Below are 19,605 nucleotides of genomic sequence, written 5' to 3'. Positions count from 1 at the left end.
GGCTTCAGAAAATAAACCACATATAAAAGAGCAGCTTCTATTGGAATCACCCTCTCACTAAGTTTCCAATAGGCCTTGAATATTGTTCCCAAAACCCACCTATCTTCTCACTGGTCAAACAGGAGAGCTTAATGAGGACGTGGGGGCATTTGGGAAGGTAAAAAAAATGATTATTCCTGCCTTTCTCAAGTGTTCGATAGTAACATTCATCTCTACAACCCCTTCCGGTACATGGCATTTTTTAGCTTGACTGTAACGGCAACACCTTAACACAGAGGCTTCCTTTTTGCGGGTCCAGAGCCTTTACTCCATAGGCCAGGAAGCCAACAGGCAGAGTCTGTTCCAACAAGTCTATTCCAACTGTACCTAGGAAAACGAGGAAGGTAACCACAGAATTATTCACTAATAGGTCCCTGTTGACTCACTGTGCAGGAAATCTAGACCAAATCTCCACTGATAGTCCCTGAGCTTCAGGAAGTCTCCTCTCTGTAGTGGGTTTCAACAGCATTCTGGGTCCTCTGGAATGAACAGTAGCTAGAGCCCATGTCAATAATCCTACAAAGATTCTCCTGGACATAGCCATTTTCCTAAGAGATGACTGCAGGTCCTTTTCAGGGGATTAGTAGGAACAGTGGTCATGGCACTATCATAGGGTGCTTGCTCATTCATGTATGGGCTGTGGGCCTATGAACTGCAAAAGGGCTATAACTCATAATTAGAGTTATTCAGGTCACCCAGAATTTGCGTTAGTTTCAGTTTATACAGATCAAGGAGGATGATAAAGTTTCTGCACATTTCTTCCAGTCCTATCCCTGACAGATCCTGCGATATCACCTCAGCCCTGCTGCCAGTTAGGGTAACCACAACCATTTGCCTCTGTCTTGGGTACTATCATTGTGCTGTCCCTTGTACTTTTGCCATCTGGGACCCATCACCCCCAGAGAAATCAGGAGCCCTTTCCTTTAGTAGCAGCTCCCATCATCAGGTCTGTCTTGCAGAAGACAGCCACTCTGGCAATTCTCAAGGTAATTCTCCCTCTCCCTCTGCCCCTCCCCCCACTTGTGCTTTCTCTCTCTCATTAATTAAAAAAGAAAGAAAGAAAGAAAGAAATTCATTTAAAAAAATTATAAGAAGGGGTGCCTGGGTAGCTCAGTTGGTTAAGCATCTGCCTTAGGCTCAGGTCATGATCTCAGGGCCCTGAGATCGAGCCCCTCATTGGGCTCCCTACTCAGCGAGGGTCTGCTTCTCCTTCTCCCTCTGCACACTCTCTCTCTCCCTCAAATAAATAGAATCTTAAAAGAAATTAAAAAAATAAATATACCCTAATATTTCCTTATCTTTACATCCATTTGTCTACATTATCCCCAGAAATTTTTGGTAACATAGCTTAAGCACTGGTTACCACCATACCCACATTTCTGTCAAACATTCTGAGCTGCTCAAGTGAGCATATTGAATCCAGAATCCCTGGCAAGGCACCCAATGCAAAATAATCAACCTGCTCTAAAATTATTCTTCTCTCTTCTTAGTCTGACACCCTCGGAATCCATTCCACGCATACTGCAGGTTTTTGCCATCACACATGAGCAAAATCTGGTGGATTCTGTTTGTTGTATAAATCTTTTCCCTCCAGCTTTGACTTTGTATTTGCCACCACACCAGCATGCTGGGATTGATTCTAGCTACGGCTCTGAAGACAACGTTGGGGTGTAGACACACAGAGAGCTGACAACTGCCGACTTACTTCCCTCCAGTCATCACAAGGCCCTCTGGCAAGAGAAGAACAGCCTCATAAAACAAGAAACAAGTTTGCCTCTGCTTTCAAGGAATATCTGGTGGAATGTGGGCTTTTAAGGTACTCAGAGACATAGGAGTCTGACAAATGCCCTATTTCAGTTTTCCTGGCCCTATTCTTTCTGATAAATGCCCTCGTGTTCACATAAGAAACGTGAAGTCTGTGAATCCACACTGTGTTGCAGCTCAGAAACTTGAAGGATCGGGCTCTGGTTCTATCTTTGGGCTCTGTCAGTTCAGCAGCCACAAGACAGAAGAGAGCCTGCAGGCAGGCCTGGAAGTTCCTCAATCCTCTGAACTTACCTTAGGCAGAACACTTTAAACTTTATATTATCATTTTTCCTTTAAGTTCTCTGGAACAGATAGAAAAATCTACACCACACAGTCACAACAGTCCTTGCATTCTTTATTCTTCTCATCATGACCAGCCTCTCTTTCACCACCAGAACATCATCATTGATAGGCTCCTTATTTGGAACAACCCCAGGTGATGGTTTCAGTTCATACACCATAAGTAAGTACCAGTGTCTATTTTATGATACCAACAGATTCTTAGCTGCCTTCGATTCAAATGGGTGAGCTAACGTATCTCAGAATTTCACTTCTTTTTTTAAAATACTTTATTTCTTTATTTGCCAGAGAGTGAGTGAGAGAGAGAGCACGTGCAGGCACGAGCAGGGGGAGTGGCAGAGGGAAAGGGAGAAGCAGGCTTCTCACTGAGCAAGGAGTCCAATTGTGGGACTCAATCCCAGGACCCCGGGATCATGACCTGAGCCAAAGGCAGATGCTTAACTTACTGAGCCACCCCGGCATCCCTCAGAATTTCACTACTTGAGAGGTGGTTGCTTGCCACCGCAACAGCCTGGGACGGTTCAATTATAGAGAACAAGACCTACTCTATATGGTGTCCGTGGAAAGTAATTTGTTTTATTGGGGATTAAATGGCTTATTAAATTGTTTATAAACTGAAGAGACTGTAGTCTGATCTTCCAGGAAAAGAAATCTTAAGTCATGATTCAGAACGGCTGTTGCCCTGGCCACATTCAGGAAGTGGGCTGATGGATCAAGAAGTCCTGGTGATAGCTGCTAGCTCAAGATCAAAGCACTTTCACTTCAATCTGCACCGGCAAAAACAGGAGCCTCGTATCATGTTCCCCTCCGCTCTTATTTCAGTTCTGGATTTAAGTCTTATGTAAAGGCATTTGGGTGACAGAACGTAAATCACTTTCAGAAGTGTGGGAAATGTAGATTTAGCTCACTAGCCCCTGCAGTATAGGAAGCCACACTAGAAAGAGGTGGGAATCGATTTTGAGAAATCCAGTCTGCAATATCCACCACAGTCTTTTGGGGGTGGGGGAAGCTTCCTGTGATTGGAACTCTGCTACCTGCTGACACGATTTCCTGATGCCAACCTGCCGATCTTGCCACGTCTCTATCCTGACTGCTCCTTGATTGTCCCTTGCTAACTATTAGGCAAATATCATCCCCCTCCTCCATTTTTTGGTATTAAAACTGCTCCCCGATATGAACCACTTTCCTGGAGTACTGTTACCTGCTTTTCCTTGTCATACTCTTTACATGTAGAGTTTTGCTTGCTAGATTGAACTTTTCCTGTTCCTGCTGCTGTCTTCTTCGGAGTGCCTGCCCCAGAGAAGAGCCTATGACTCTATCAGATCCGAATGCAGTCAGTTTGGACACCTTGCATTGACTCTTATGATAAAACAATTAAGAATTTTTAATGGCAAAAAAAAGAATTTTAACGGCATCAATCTAAATAGATTGCCAAATAGAATCCAAATTTTGAAAAAGGTCTGTATCATCTCTTTCAAACTTACCAACAATAGTATTAATATTTACAAAGTTCATATCTGGGAAGTAAATAATACCTTGAATCTTCCTTTTAATTCAGGTACATGTGCAAAACAGTATACTGTTACCTTCTTTTTCTTTTTTCCTCTTTTTTTGTTTTGTAATTTTATTTTATTATTTTATTTCTTTGACTATAGCTGACACACAATGTTAATTAGTTTCAGGTGTACAACATAGTGATTCAACGTCTCTGCACATTATGTTGTTCTCATCACAAGTGTAGCTCCCGTCTGTCACTACGCAACGCTATTACAGTACCATTGACTATATTCCTCATGCTGTGCCTTTTATTCCTGAGACTTATTCATTCCATAAGACAGAATACTTTTTCTGATTCAAATATTTCCTTTCATTCCCCCAAAATATTAATTATGCTGATCAGTCATCCCCAGTTAACCAGATTTACATTAGCTGACCTCTTTTCTTCCAAACTACTTGGCTCTGGAGTCTTTATATTTGAACTTAAGATTTTTCTGAAGAATCTAGTACAAAATAAATTATATAGCTTCTTTCTGTACATAATTAGATTTCATAAAGATTTTTTTTTCTATCAGTGAATCACAGAAACATCACATTTACCCTCACTACTCCATGACCTTTCTATACTGGTCAGAGAAAATTTAAAAAAGATCTCATAGGAAATGTTAGCTTTGTCCTACTATGCTGAGTCTCCCTAACAGCTGGTCCATTACAGGATTTTATTCTTCGTCTTGTACATAGTTTATATCAGGTTGAACATAGTATGGGTAGAGAGTTCTGTTTTATTCTATCTGAGATTTTTTTGAATTGTTACTCGTGCCACCAATAAAATAGGCATGTGTTCTAAAACAACCATAACATATTTTTTTTGGAGATTAGGTATCCAGCATATAGTTCCAAGGTTTCTATCTTTGATGAGTTAGGAAATTGGTTTTTTGTAAATGCGTCTGACACATCTGATTCTAAAAATAAACTTTGGATTGCTCCCAGGTTGGCCTTCTGAAATTACATAATTTTCACAAGTTATTAATATCACTCAGAATTTCTCTTTCCATGCTGATTTTTAAAATCAACACATTGTCTCCCCCACTATCACCACCATCCCTAAGTCATTCTTTTTTCTTTTAAGGAGGTCCTGACTAGGAGAGGCGTTAATTGATTTTGTCTTTTTGACCAGCAATAATAGGAAATTTGGGCCCCTCACATAGCTCTGCTCCCAAGCTCACCCCATGTTTTATCAAACCCTTAAAAACAGACATTTCTATTTGTTCTGAAATCCCTTTTTAATTGTTAGCCACAGTCTTTTTCAATGCAGAAGCAAACCACATGGTGGACTCCATATAACCTGGTGTTTACAACCAGGTGCGCACACGGTTAACTAAGTGTGCCGCAACAGCAGGCGACATCAATGGCTTTGGTTCTTTGCAGCTTGTCATCATGATCGATGGATTATTGCAGCTGGGCTAATTATGCAAAAATTTGTATCGATTGTTAAGAGGGCAGTTGCGAACCCTAGTAACTAAACTTGCCACACTAAGATTTTCTTCTCCTCAGACCTATATAGACTCAAGACAATTCAAACACCTCATGAACTTACATAATTTTTAGGTGTTCATGATTCCATGTGGTCTAATCAAACCAGCGAGGGAACTTAGCTTTCCAAGCACTTACATATGGCTTTAAAATGTGACTTAGTGGGGCGCCTGGGTGGCTCAGTCATTAACCGTCTGCCTTCGACTCAGGTAGTGATCCCAGGGTCCTGGGATCGAGCCCCGCATCGGGCTCCCTACTCAGCGGGAAGCCTGCCTCTCCCTCTCCCACTCCCCCTGCTTCTGTTCCCTCTCTCCCTGTGTCTCTCTCTGTCAATAAATAAATAAATAAATAAATAAATAAATAAATAAATAAAATGTGACTTAGTGACCAATGTAGAATTGGCAAAATCTTTTATAAGTTTTTAATTATTATCTGAATTTTTTTCTTCTAAAATGAAAGTAAGTGCAGAGATTATCCATGGACTTCATTTTATATATGAGCAAGCTGGGTCAGCCAATATGATTGTGCTATTATAGAGCTCATTTAATATCAAATAGACCCTAAGCCATTTTTTTCACACTTAAACATTGAACTAGATGGAGTCCCAGAGCTCTAATTATTTTACATTTAAGAGTCAATTTTTAAATGATTTCTCAGTTTTGAAAAATATGTCCTGTTGGAAGAGGAGGAAGACGACTTTCACACATAAAGGTTGTGTTCTTTATGACTATAGTTCATCAGTGACACGACTATAATCATATGGTTGTGTACATACATGTGTGTCCGTGTGTTTGTGTGTGTGTGTTCAAATTGCTAGCTAAGAGCCACTGATGTTTTAAAGACAAGTACAATAGTTTCCTAAATGGATGACATTAGAAACAACTATTGACTGGCAAGTTGTAGGTGACTCCAGTCCTTCTTGAATTACTAAAAACAGGCAATGCTCCATTTGCTCTTTACCTAAAATAAATGAAGTTCCTCCAACTCATGAATGCTGCAATAAAAGGTCAAAATCTTTTATTCCCATCTCAAGAGCAGTGTCTCCAAAAGACACTGTGACCTATGTCTTTGCTGAGCAAAACTGTTAAAGGGATAGCAATTTTTAATTATAGTGTGCAAGGGTCTTCTAATGATTTTATGACTTTGGGACATTAAAAAGCCTGTTCACTAACAAGACACAAAAACAGAAGAAGCCTGAGTGAAAATGTCAATTTAAACATTACATAGGAATCTATTTAATGGTGCATGAGTGAAAGAAAATAAGTTGTATGTCCTTTTTTAAATAACCTTTTAAAAATAACTTTATTCCCTCTGCTTTCCTTATTTATATTATATTTATTGAATATGTGAATGTGCATTTCTTTTTATTATGTTACTGAAATTGCTACTGGATTGGCCTGTGATTTGGATAAAGTAATTCAAGATTTAAGTGTAAAATTTTGATTATAGTAATAGAATAGGTATTCGTAGAGAAAGATAAAATGATTTTACTCATTGGGTTAACTACTGGTGACTGAGTTTAATGAAGATCTATAAGGTAAGCAAAAGTATCCCACGTAGTATAGTCTACCACTGAATTATTTTGTGCTACTTTTAAATATTTGTTTCCTAGTCATAAAAGTATTAACACTCATTTAGAAAATTCAAAAAAGCATTTTAATTAAAAGATCTACCTTAACCTACCAGAGATATTTATTATTTATATTTTTATGGATTTTATTCCAATTTTCAGTGGTTAAGAGCTTGGGATCTAGAGCCAGTTCAAAGCCCTTTGGTAAGCCTTGAGATTTTGGACAAGTACCTTAATTATTTTGTGACTCGGTTTCCATATCAATAAAATAGGCATGAAAATAGAGATAATTCATGAATCCATTGACAAAATTAAATGAGCTGATACATGTAAAGTTCTTAGGAAAAATTCCTGATATATAGTAGGAGTATAGTATATAATAGCTTTAATTATTATGGTTAAGGTTTTCTATCTCATATATTTTTCTTATATTCATGATTTATTAAGTTTTGGGGCATCAGCAACTTAAAAAGAGATTCATGAACCTTCTGGAAAATTTGGAAAATATGGACAAGCATTTAAAAATAAAATTACACTTATTACACTGTCAGACATAAACACTGTTAATATCTGGGTATACAGTTTAAATCATCTTTGATCATGATAGATCTCAGGTACTGTGGTGGGATTTTAAAAAATATATAATACATAGGAATAAATTTAATAAAAGTAGTGGAAGGCTTATATACTAAAAATCATAAACAATACTGAGGGGAAATTAATTTCTAAATGATTAGAAAGACATTCCATCTACTTGAATGGGAATACTCATAAGTGTTAAGATGGAAATTCTTCCCAAACTGATCTATAGATCAACACAATCTATAGATTCAGCACAATACCTGTGAAAATTCCACTAGGTCTTTTTTTTTTTTTTTTTGCAGAAAGGGATGAGAAATGTGTAGTATGTACTATTTTCACATTGGCCTAAAATGTATATGGAATTGCAAAGGACCTAGACAGCCAAAACAATTCTGAAAAGAACAAATTGGGAAGTTAGGCTTCCCAATTTCAAAGCTTAATATAAAACTATAATTATCAAACAGCATGGTATTGGCATAAGGACAGACATATTCTTTTTTATATATAAAATTTATTTGCTTTATTAACAAACGATTCTTGGACAAGTGGATATGCACAAGTGAAAAATAAATGCCCAAAGTCTCAAGGCTTACAAGTGGCAGAGTAGTAATTTGAACTGGCTCTAGAACTGGGTGGTGGCTAGAATGTGGAGAATCGGAAAGGGAACGTAAAATAAAAATATATATATATGTAAAATGTAAAAAAATATATATACAGCTGATCTGAAAACAGTTTGGCCGTTTCTTATAATGTTATATAAATTTACTATAACCACTCTTAGATATCTGTCCAAGAAAAGAAGAAAATGTATATCTGTACAAAGATTCACACATGAATATTTATATCAGTATTATTCATAATGGCCAAAAATTGGAAACAACTTAAATGTCCATCAACTGATAAATGGATTGACAAAATATAGTATACCCACACAATTGAATACTATTTAACAATAACAAGGAATGAGCCCATGATACATGTCATGATGTGGCTATTCTGGGTCTCACTTATCACTGACATTTAGTTCTTAAACAACAAACTGTCAAGCAAAAGAAGCCAGACAGAAGAGAGCACATATTGTATAAATCCATCTTTTTTTTTTTTTTTTTAATGTTCAGAAAAGGAAGACCTATAGAAACAGAAAGTAGATTAGTGGTTGCCTAGGGCAGGCTATATGGGATAGAAATGGAGATTAACAGCAAATGGATATGAGAAATATTATCAGGGTGATGGGAATGTTCTAAAACTGATTTATTGTGATGATTGCACAACCTGGCTAATTTAATAAAAATTAAATGAACTGTATGCTTTAAACAGGTAAATCATATGATATTTAAAATATGCCAAAATAAAGTTACATTAAATAATACCCTGATGGATTCTATCCTCAGCAATGTTTTCTCTGTGTCTCAAAAACAGTATGTGGTCTACATACTACATACATGGGAGCATCATTGGAGCTTGTCAAAATTACTTATTTCTAATCCACTCACCAGGAGTCTTACAGGTAATACACAGAAATCTACATTTTTAACAAAGTCTCATGTAATTGTATTTAATCAGTCCTTTATCAGACTATTTCGGAGAATTACTATGCTAAACATAATGTAACAAATGGCATCACTGCCCAGAACAAAGCAAAAATCTAAACAGCAGGTGGTCAGTGAAGCAAAAGGACTGGTTTATGAATGTGAAGGCAGACAAACACGCATAATCCAGAAGGTAGAATTCCTTGAGGATGCATGATTAAAGTAAAATTTGAAATATGAACAGGAGATAATTAGGGGAGGAGGGTGTTTCAGTTCCATCAGCAGTTGGAAATGATAATTAGCTGTGGTTTAGGAAGGTTCTATTCCTCTTCTATCTGTAGAGGGTATAATCTGCCCTGGGTCCACATCCATCTGCAAATAAAGAGCTAGTTTGTTGGTAAGTAGACATGTGTTCTGATGGATGTCGGCGACCATCAGGAGTAGTAATACTGAGATTACATGCAAGTTCTAACAAGAATAAACCCAACTGGATATCAAGATGACATAAAGACCTAGATTTTATTTGTTTTAATCATTCATTTACCATTTTTCAACAAATTTAAGGAGGTGTGATTTACATATATATAATTCACCCATTTTAAGTGTATAGTTCACTGATTTTTAGTGAATTTACTGAGTCATTTACAAAATTCACTTTAGTGAATTTTTAGTGAATTTACTGAATCATTATAATCCAATTTTAGAATATTTTCATCCCACTAATAACATCCCTCATGTGAATTACCTGTTAATCCCTGTCTTTACACGACGTTCATGCCTCAAGCAGCCAGTATTCTACTTTGTATTTTTGTATACTTGCCTTCAGTATATATTTTATATAAATACAGTCATTTTATATAAATACATTTTATATAAATACAGTCACGCATTTTGGAGTATGACTTTTTTCACTTAGCATAATGTTTATGAGGTTCATTCATGTTGTGTCATTATCAGTATTTCATTTCTTTTTAATTGCTAAATAGTATTCCATTGTATGAATATACGTTTTCTCTATTCATCAGTTGACGGGCATTTGCACTATTTCCACTCTTTAACTATTATGTATAACAACGTTATGAACATTTACATGCAATTTTTTAACATCGATATATGCTTTTACTTATCAAGGGTGGATGGCTGGGTGTGGAATTGCTGGAATGTTTGATAAATTTATGTTTAATTTTATAAGAAACTGCCAATCTGTTTTCAAATTAGCTATACCATTTTACATTCTCACCAGCAATGCAGAAGGCTTTCTGGTTCCCCACATCCTTGACAATATTTGTTGTCTTTTTTAATAGAACCATTCCAATGGGTATGAAATGGTATTTCACTATAGTTTTAGTTTGCATTTCTCTAATGATGAATGATGTTGATAATCTTTTCATATGCTTGCTAACCATTCATATATCTTCTTTGGCTAAATGTCTATCCAAATATTTTGCCTATTTTTAACTTGGCTGTTTGTCTTTTTATTCTGAAGGTGTAAGAGTTGTTTGTATATTCTGTATACACATCCTTTATCAGATACATGATTTGCAAACATTTTCTCCTTGTTTCTGGTTTGTTTCCATTTTCATAATGATGTCTTTTGAAGCACAAAAGTTTTGAAATTTGATGAGGTCCACTTTGTTATTGTTTTCTTTTATGGATCATGCTTTTGGTGTCATGCCCAAGAAATCTTTGCCTAACTCAAAAATTGTCTCCTATCTTTTCTTCTAAAAGATTTTTTCAGCTCTTCCACCTATATATCTGATCCACTTGAATTAAATCTTGTGTATAGTGTGATGTAAGAGCCTACTCTATCTTTTTACACATGTATATCCAATTTTTCCACCATAATTTGTTGCAAAGACATTTTTCTTCCTGTTGAATTGTCTTGCCTCCTTGGTGGAATATCAATTTAACCATAAATATAAGGGTTTATTTCCAGATTCTCAATTCTGTAACATTTTTCTATATGTTTATCCTTACACCAATACCACACACTTATTATCTGTATCTTTATAGTAAATTTTCAAATCAGGAAGTAAACTTCCTTCAATTTTATTTTTTTAATGATTTTGGCTATGCTGGGTCTTTTCACTCACTTATCATTGATATTTAGTCGTTAAATGGCCAAATGCTTTTGAAGCTTCATTTATCTGTCAAGTTTTAAAGTCACCTGAGTGTTACATTGTTCATGTAGCAACAGAGATGAGAAAACAAACTCTGCTTTTGAGGCACTGTGATAGATTGGCAACTACAGGAGCATGACAATGTATATAAAGGACTATTCATGAGCATGATGCATTGGATTTTATAAAAATCATATATATATTTACTGCCATGCCATTGAGAAAAGAATGTGGAACTATTCTGTTAAACACTTGAATATAAAATGTTCTATATCTCCATTCAGCTATTTTGTTGTTAATTCCTGATCTTTCTCATAGCACAAAGCTGTTTTCCATAGATTGTTCATGATAACCTTACAAAACAATTGACTATGCAAGAAATCTTTGTCATAGGTACCAATTAATCCATCAAAACAAGTTAAAATAGCTATGCAAACTGTTTGTTATGATTGCTAAAAAATGCAATAGTATCTCTTGGTAAATGTTTCTTTTATGTTTGATCCAGTTTTTAGGAAATATGCTAAGGAGGTAACAAAAATATGATAAAAATCAGCAAGTGTTTCTTCATGTGATAGATAATATCAGATGTTTACCACTTGTTTATGAATATATTATCCAATAAATCTTTTAACGACTTTTTATCTGTGAGAAAACCAAAATGAACATAGCAATCTCAGCAGGCCAGAAATATACAGCTACTACTAAGAACAAGATAGCAATTTCTGGAATCAAACCTGTCCTGTTGATTCTTGGGCACAGTCTGCTATTAAAAAGCTATGGACCATATTTCTATATAATCATATCAGTATTCTGAACTAGCTCCTTTAACCAAAAGCATTCTGAAATTATGGGAAATTTTCTGGCCATTTTTCACATAGAAAGGAAATTCCCCCATATAACCCTGCACTAACATTTACTATGCTGAACTGTATTACTCATTATGAGGGATGATGGGAGGTTTCCTTCTACTGTAGAACTTCAAGGCAGGTCATGAAATAGGACTTTCTGTAAAATTTGTCATTTGATGGTTCCTGAAATAGAAACTTTTATGCAGCACCAAATCGTGCCTTGACTAGATTCTATTGGCTTCCCTATTGTTCCTCACTCATGTGTGAACCAGCTGTGGCATGCCCCGTCTCTGCCTTGAATCATTACAGGTATCAAGCATCACTCTCAGTCATTCACATGAAAGATGCTTACAGCAGGGGATGTACTTTGTGAGTACTTTAAAAAAAAAAATGAAGGTCTTTATCCAGGATAAAGATTACCATCCACTTTATGGACATACATGAAGCCCAGCTGCCTGATCGCTTTCTCAAGTAGCAAAGAACACATATAAAGTCTTCTATAATATTAAGATCGGCTAGTTTACAGAAGAAATAGCTCAACTTTACATGTCATAAAACCATCTGACAAAAGCACCTGTTACTTCCATAACTTTCTACCTCCATTCTCTCAGGTATGCTTTTTATGTTCAGTGACAAGGAAATAAGTCAATTAACACTAATTAAATTAACTGACAAACCCCTTAACTTCCTGAACAAAGGATTTCTAAATCCATGAGTTCCCATACTAAGTATGTTCTGCTAATATTAGACCAGTTAAAAGCAAGTTCTTTTCTTCAGTAAGAAATCAAACATAATGAACACAGTTGACCAAAACTGCTTTCTCTCAGTCCCTAACTCTCAGTCACGTGCATGGGGAGGCACATGAGCTCATTCTGGCAGCTTTCGTAAGTGTTATAGAACAATGATTCTCAAATTTTAATATGCATACAAATCACCTGGGATCAAAATGCAGATTATGGTTTGGTAAGTCTGGGGTGGGTCTGAAATTCTATTTCTAACAAGCTCCCAGGTGACACTGAGGCTGCTAATCTGTGGATCACACCAAATAGCAAAGTAGTTGAGTTCTTGAGTGAGGAAAACATACCTGCAAGCATAAATATTCAGGTCAAGAGTGCTTCCATTCTTTCAATATATTATGCAGAAGCAATTTAGGAACTAGAATATCAAGGATTTGGACTATGGAGGTGGGGGTGGGGGCGGGAAGCAGGAGGCATTTATAAGCCTAAACATTATTGTTCCCTAGTGCAGAGCTTTGAAATGACAAACTCATTCCTTTGTTCACTTATTCATTCATGCATGTGAAATATATTGAGTGCCAGCACTGTGCTAGATTCCAGGGTATAAGCTTAAACAGGTAAAATCCTAGTTTTAAGAAACTCACAATCTCATCTAAATAAATAAACTGTGAGATGAAGGTAACCACCTATGGTTGCATACAAAGAGGAGTGAAGACGGGGAAAACTGTTTCACTCTGTGCTGTGAGATGACGAGGCAGGCAGCTCCAGGAAGAGTTCATATCAAAAATCAGTAAGAATTCTTTGATGACTCAACTTGTGCTACTTCTAAGTACTGTTCTAAGCACTTTAACTCTTAACAATGACCCTTTTAAGCTTATTATCCCTATTCTAAAGCTGAAGGAACAAAAGCAGAAGAAATTATGTAATTTGACTATTACATAACTTACTGGTGATGAGTGACAACATCAGGATAATACTGTTTACCAGCATATCCCACCACACAGACATTCCTGGTAATCACTAAGATTTCTGGCTCTCCTTTCCTTCAGCGCACATTCCTCTGTAAATATATGCATGGACACATGCCATTGACATGTGATCATTTCAGCAACATGTGTCGCTTCCAGGCAGAAGCATTTAATAGCCAGTGCACAATTTTTCATGCTCTCTTTACCTGTCCCAAGGGTCATGGAAGCACTTGTTGATGTGGAGTTGCTTTAAGACTAAAACATCCTGGGATGTTGAGCCTGCACAATAAGGACAGCATCTCCAAATTGTCTCCCAGATCCATGCAGGATCTTGCAATTGCAAGAGATAAACTTGTGTTAGTCACATAGATTTTGATATTGTTTGTTACTGTAGCCTGACTTGGCCTATCTTGATAATACATTACAGCTGAGGTGATGTGCATATTATCTTACAAAATAGCATGAGTTCAAGTCACCAGAGAAGGGGAAGGTGTGCTGGGAGGAAGCTCAAGGTAGACATAGAAGATAGAGTCATTAAACAGAATGGTAAATTTAGAAAAGTTCAAGTAGTTATATTTTACTGGAGAAGAAAGTTCTGAGGAAGTGATGGAGGAGAAAAGAGAAAAGGGATGACTCTCAGTCCCCTCTGAAAAGAAGAGAAGGAATGGAGAAGGAATGAGATCTGGGCAGTGCCTATTAGGGTTGCACATGGAGGAAGTTAATCAGATTTAACTCAAGGTTAAATTGAAAAAACAAGTTTCTGGATAGGAAATGAGAAAAAAACATTCTGCTGGAAAGAGGATTGAACCACAAATAAGGAGATGGAAGAGAGAGAACAGAGGAAAAGAAGAAAGACCAACCAAGAATATAAAACCTAGACTAGAGCTAGAGGAAATGGAAGGTATAGAAGTGGAAGGATGGGTTCAAACCAAACAAAGAAGGATAGAAGTGAAAGGATGGGTTCAAACCAAACAAAGAAATATTTATTTGAGGATATAGCTAGTCTCACCCACGTATCTAGCACATGTTCCTCTGGGGTTTGCCTTTTCCGGAGACCTCATCTGGATGATGCCTATTTACCAGGCTCAAAGATGTAGCCTCTGAGAAGTCTTCACCTTCCAACACTCCCATTGCTTTCACCCTTAGGCCCACCCAGCACTCCTTCCACATCTGCACAAAGTTCCTTCACTTTTATCACTACAGTAATCCAAGGGCTCTTCAAATTTCCATTCATTTGTCTGTGTCCCCAATTATAAAAGATTATTTAAGAGCATAATTGCATCTGGTTTACTTTTGTAATTCCAAGGCCAAGCTCAGAGCTTGTCCATAGTAGTCACTTAATAATTGGCAATGGCTTTGGTAAATCCAGAGGAAGAATTCCACCCCCTCCCCATCGAATGTTTAATCTATGACATAGGAGCTCGGAAATAGATCTGAAATAAAGATTAAAATTGGGTCACCTTTAGTGAATTCACTCATTCAATAAATATTTACAAGTGCTTTTTATGCTAAATGATGAATATTCTGCTGAACAAAGAACACACAACATTTCTATGATGCTTGGATATTCATGGAAGAGAAGATGTTAATTAAAACCACACATGTGTAGGAAGGTGGCGTTGCCCGGCTCTCCAGAAGATGTGGTGGCGGTTGGGCCCCGGGCTGCCTGGGTGCTTAGTAGTCCCACCGCCTCCTCCTCCTCCTCCCCCTCCTCTCCTCTATGGGCAGAGGAGGTTGTGGCAGTGGCTGGAGAAATCGGCAGCGGAGGATGGAGGAAGAAGGAGGCGGAGCGCGTAGTCTGGTCCCAGGCGGGCCGGTGTTATTGGTCCTCTGCAGCCTCCTAGAGGCATCCGGTGGCCGAGCGCTCCTCCAGCTCAGCGATGACATCCCTTTCCGAGTCAACTGGCCCGGCACCGAGTTCTCTCTGCCTATAACTGGAGTTTTGTATAAAGAAGATAATTATGTCATCATGACAACTACACATAAAGAAAAATGTAAATGCATTCTGCCCCTTGTGACAAGTGGGGATGAGGAAGAATAAAAGGATTATAAAGGCCCTAATCCAAGAGAGCTATTGGAGCCACTATTTAAACAAAGCAGTTGTTCCTACAGAATTGAGTCTTACTGGACTTATGAAGTATGTCACGGAAAACATATTCGACAATACCATGAAGAGAAAGAAAGTGGTCAGAAAGTAAATATTCACGAGTACTACCTTGGGAATGTGTTGGCTAAGAACTTTCTATCTGAAAAAGATCAAGAGGCAAATGAAAACGAAAAATCAAAAGAGATTCCCACTAAAAATATCGAAGGTCAGATGACACCCTACTATCCTGTGGGAATGGGAAATGGTACACCTTGTAGTTTGAAAAAGGACGGGCCCAGGTCAAGTACGGTGATGTACCTATGTCATCCTGAATCGAAGCATGAAATTCTTTCAGTAGCTGAAGTTACAACTTGTGAATATGAAGTTGTCATTTTGACACCACTCTTGTGCAATCATCCTAAATATAGATTCAGAGCATCCCCTGTGAATGACATATTTTGCTAGTCACTGCCAGGATCACCATTTAAACCCCTCACTCTGAGGCAATTGGAACAGCAGGAAGAAATACTAAGGGTGTCTTTCAGGAGAAATAAAGAGGAAGAGTTGCAATCAACTAAAGAAGAGAGATTTCCAGCAATCCACAAACCCATTGCTGTTGGTTCTCAGCCTATGCTCACTGTCGGAACAACCCACATATCCAACTTGACAGATGACCAACTCATAAAAGAGTTCCTTAGTGGTTCTTACTGCTTTCATGGGGGCGTTGGTTGGTAGAAATATGAATTCTGCTATGGCAAACATGTACATCAATATCATGAGGACAAAGATAGTGGGAAGACCTCTGTGGTTGTGGGTACATGGAACCAAAAAGAGCATATTGAATGGGCTAAGAAGAATACTGCGAGAGCCTATCACCTTCAAAATGATGGTACCCAGTCAGTCAGGATGGTGTCACATTTTTATGGGAATGGAGATATTTGTGGTATAACTGACAAACCAAGACAGGTCACTGTAAAACTAAAGTATAAAGAATCAGATTCTCCTCATGCTGCTACTATATATATATGCTAGAGCCTCACTCCCGTCAGTATATCCTTGGGGTTGAATCTCCAGTGATCTGTAAAATCATAGATACAGCAGATGAAAATGGACTTCTTTCTCTCCCCAACTAAAGGATAATAAAGTTTGGGGAAAGAAAAGATCATTGACAGTCATGATTTCTGTCTGACCATGTGTCTCATTGTAGAGTTCTCAGCCACTGAACCTCATCTAAAGGATCATATAAAAGGACTCTCAACCAATTTGTGAATATGTATGTGTATGTAAGAGGTTATTGATAAACTTCTAAGGCAGATAATTGTCTCACTTCTTTCATTTCTGTTGTGTCTCATGAACTGATTGTGTTTTTTGCTTGGATAATGCGATTCCAAAATAAATCTCATCCAAGCGATTTAGAGTCCAGCCTAATGAAATGTCATAATTGTACCTATTGAAAGTTTTTAATAGATTTACTATGTAAATTATAGTATATATAACTCATTAATGAACTAAAGATAATGAAGAAGGAAATTGATAGGAGGTTGTTTAAATGGGAGACCATGTAAAATATGTAAATTCTAGTGCCTGAAATCCTTTCAGCAAATTTTTATTTAGCAACTGCGCTCTACCAGGTGTTAAGCCAGAAACTGGGCACATGGTAGAGCCCTACAACATTTAAGTTTTCTTCACTTCTGTTAATCTCAAGAAATTCTTACTTGTAATAGGTTGTTTCTTACTTGTAATAGGTTGTTTCTCCTTGATGTGAATGTGTTTTCCCCCAAGGTGTGTACCTGGTGTACACAGAGATCCCTCTCTCTTGACTTAGAATGGTTTACTCCAACAAAACACACTGTGCTGGCCATTCTTTGTACCTCCCGACTGTATAATACAGATTTTAGTTCTGGACAGTTTTACAGCACAGTATTTATTTTAAAGTGAATAAAATGTTCCTAAGCAGTGTTAAAAAAAAAAAAAATGTGTAAATAATTAATTTATAAAAACAGCTCTTCTCAACATCTCCAAGGGTCTCTGCATTGCTAAGTCTAGTAGGAAATTCTCAGTCCTGGTTTATCTGACCTATCAGCAGCATTTCACATAGTTGGTCACTCTTTCTTCCCTGAAAGAGGATTCTCCATGCCCCTAGTTTTCCTTTAGCCTTTCTCCATCTCATCACAAGGTCGCTCCTCATCTCTCAAACTCTACAAGTGGGTGTGCCCAAGGCTTTCTTCTGTTTTCTTTCACATTTTATCCTCAACTGTGATCTCATCCAGACTCATGCTTTGAATTCCAGCTGTAAGTTGAAGGCACCCAAATTATATTTTCAGTCCAACTTCTCCATTGAACTCTAGATCCCTGTATGCCAACTGCCTGCTTCATATGTCTCTTTGGGATGCATGTCTAATAAACACTTCAGACAAAACATGTCCAAAAGAGAGTTCTTGTCATTTTCCTCTGACCAGCACCTCCTACAGTCTTTCCCATCTCAGGTAGTTGGAGTTCCACTTTTGCAGTTGCTCCGGACGAAATGTTTGGTCTCATCCTTGGAATGCATCCTATGATTTTAGCATTTAAAGTACTTTTCTAAATTTCATTTCACATTAAAAAAAATACAGAACTATTCAGCAAAGATCCAAGATATCTTTTTTATTATTTATATTTTCTGAATAGCAGTATCAGAGCAATTGAATGGAAATGGATCTCTTTTATCTTAGAAACACCTTGAAAAATCACAGTTCATTGTCCTTTAAAGGATATTGTAAGTCCATTTAAATAGGCTCCCAGAATCTGTTCCTTATTTAGGCAACATCTGAGTTGCAAGGTAATCAGCTGTAACAGAGATTTAAAGAAAGAGAAAAAGACTGCTTCAGCGATGGAGTTCAAAAAGCACTACTTAAGTCAATCTCAGCAAAAATTTTTGTGCTATTTATTTCCTCTTATTCCATTTCACCACCAAATCACAGAGTGTTTCATTGTTAACCTGCAAGTATTTACTACTTACCTCATACTAAATAAGAAATATTTTCTACTCTGATCTTAGATTGGAGTGAGATTGTATATCTGAGTATATGTACATATGTTAAAGAGATAACGAGAATTATAGATAAAGACAGAAAAAAAATTAATCCAGAGAAAATGAAGGTAGTAGGCTAAACTATCTCTTTGTACAGGAGGGGTAGCTAACCACTAAAAGGCCAACTAGGGGGCCATAAGAAAGCTAAAACAAAGATACAAAGGCAGTTCTCCCATCACTTCACTCTCTGAAACCAGAGAAAACAACAATTAAAAACAGAAAGAAAGAAAAAACGATTTTTGGTGATACTAGAAAACACCACAGCCTCAACCCAGAATCTATTTAAAATAGCTACCAAGTCAAAACCAAGTCAAGGATTTTGAAAGGGAACATATTACTATGCAGATCTCAGGCATCCTAAAGAGCTCTCCAAAAGTAAGTGGAAAACCAAGAAGCAGGCCGATGACCCTTGCCTGAAGCTAGGAATATGAGAAAACTTGATGAGTATCCCTGACCCCAATTCAACAGACCAAAATGGCAAAAGGGGTACAGCTAAACAAGGAACCAGTCAGACATACCACCTTTGCAGGGAACAAGTGTAGAAGAATTGACGACAGAAGGGATGATGTCAATCAGGAATGTAGCTGTGGACCCAGATCTGCTGAAGGAAAGCAAATGCCAAATCATGATGTAAAAGACCTGGGATATTCAGGCTTCTCTCTGGGTCTTAGGAACCCTGCCTGATGTAGCCAATGATCTCTGTTCATCCAGCAGGGTCTCTGGCCTTGCTCTGAGCTACAAGCATAAAGAATTTTTATTCCTGAAGCTTTTTTGCATATCTCAAAGGCAACGGCACAGACCACAGTGCAGCTCCCTGGTATACCAAATAGCCAGCAGAGGCAGCAGCAAAGAGTATTTCACCCACCGCCACCAATATCAATGGAGTTAGCTATTCCAACTGTTTGTGTGTATGTGGACTC

General features: G+C 37.4%; 1 pseudogene; it reads left to right on the top strand.

Moving 5' to 3' along the window:
- Positions 1 to 15,249: 15,249 nt before the first annotated feature.
- LOC114208233 (endoplasmic reticulum lectin 1 pseudogene) lies at positions 15,250 to 16,839 on the top strand (annotated as a pseudogene).
- The last annotated feature ends 2,766 nt before the right edge of the window (positions 16,840 to 19,605 follow it).

The sequence above is a fragment of the Eumetopias jubatus genome, unplaced genomic scaffold (genome assembly GCF_037043125.1).
Source record: "Eumetopias jubatus isolate StellerSeaLion01/CBP00866 unplaced genomic scaffold, mEumJub1_p1.0 scaffold_2, whole genome shotgun sequence".
Lineage (NCBI taxonomy): Eukaryota > Metazoa > Chordata > Mammalia > Carnivora > Otariidae > Eumetopias > Eumetopias jubatus.
The sequence above is the reverse complement of the archived record's forward strand: the minus strand, read 5'-3'. Positions and strand labels throughout refer to the sequence as shown.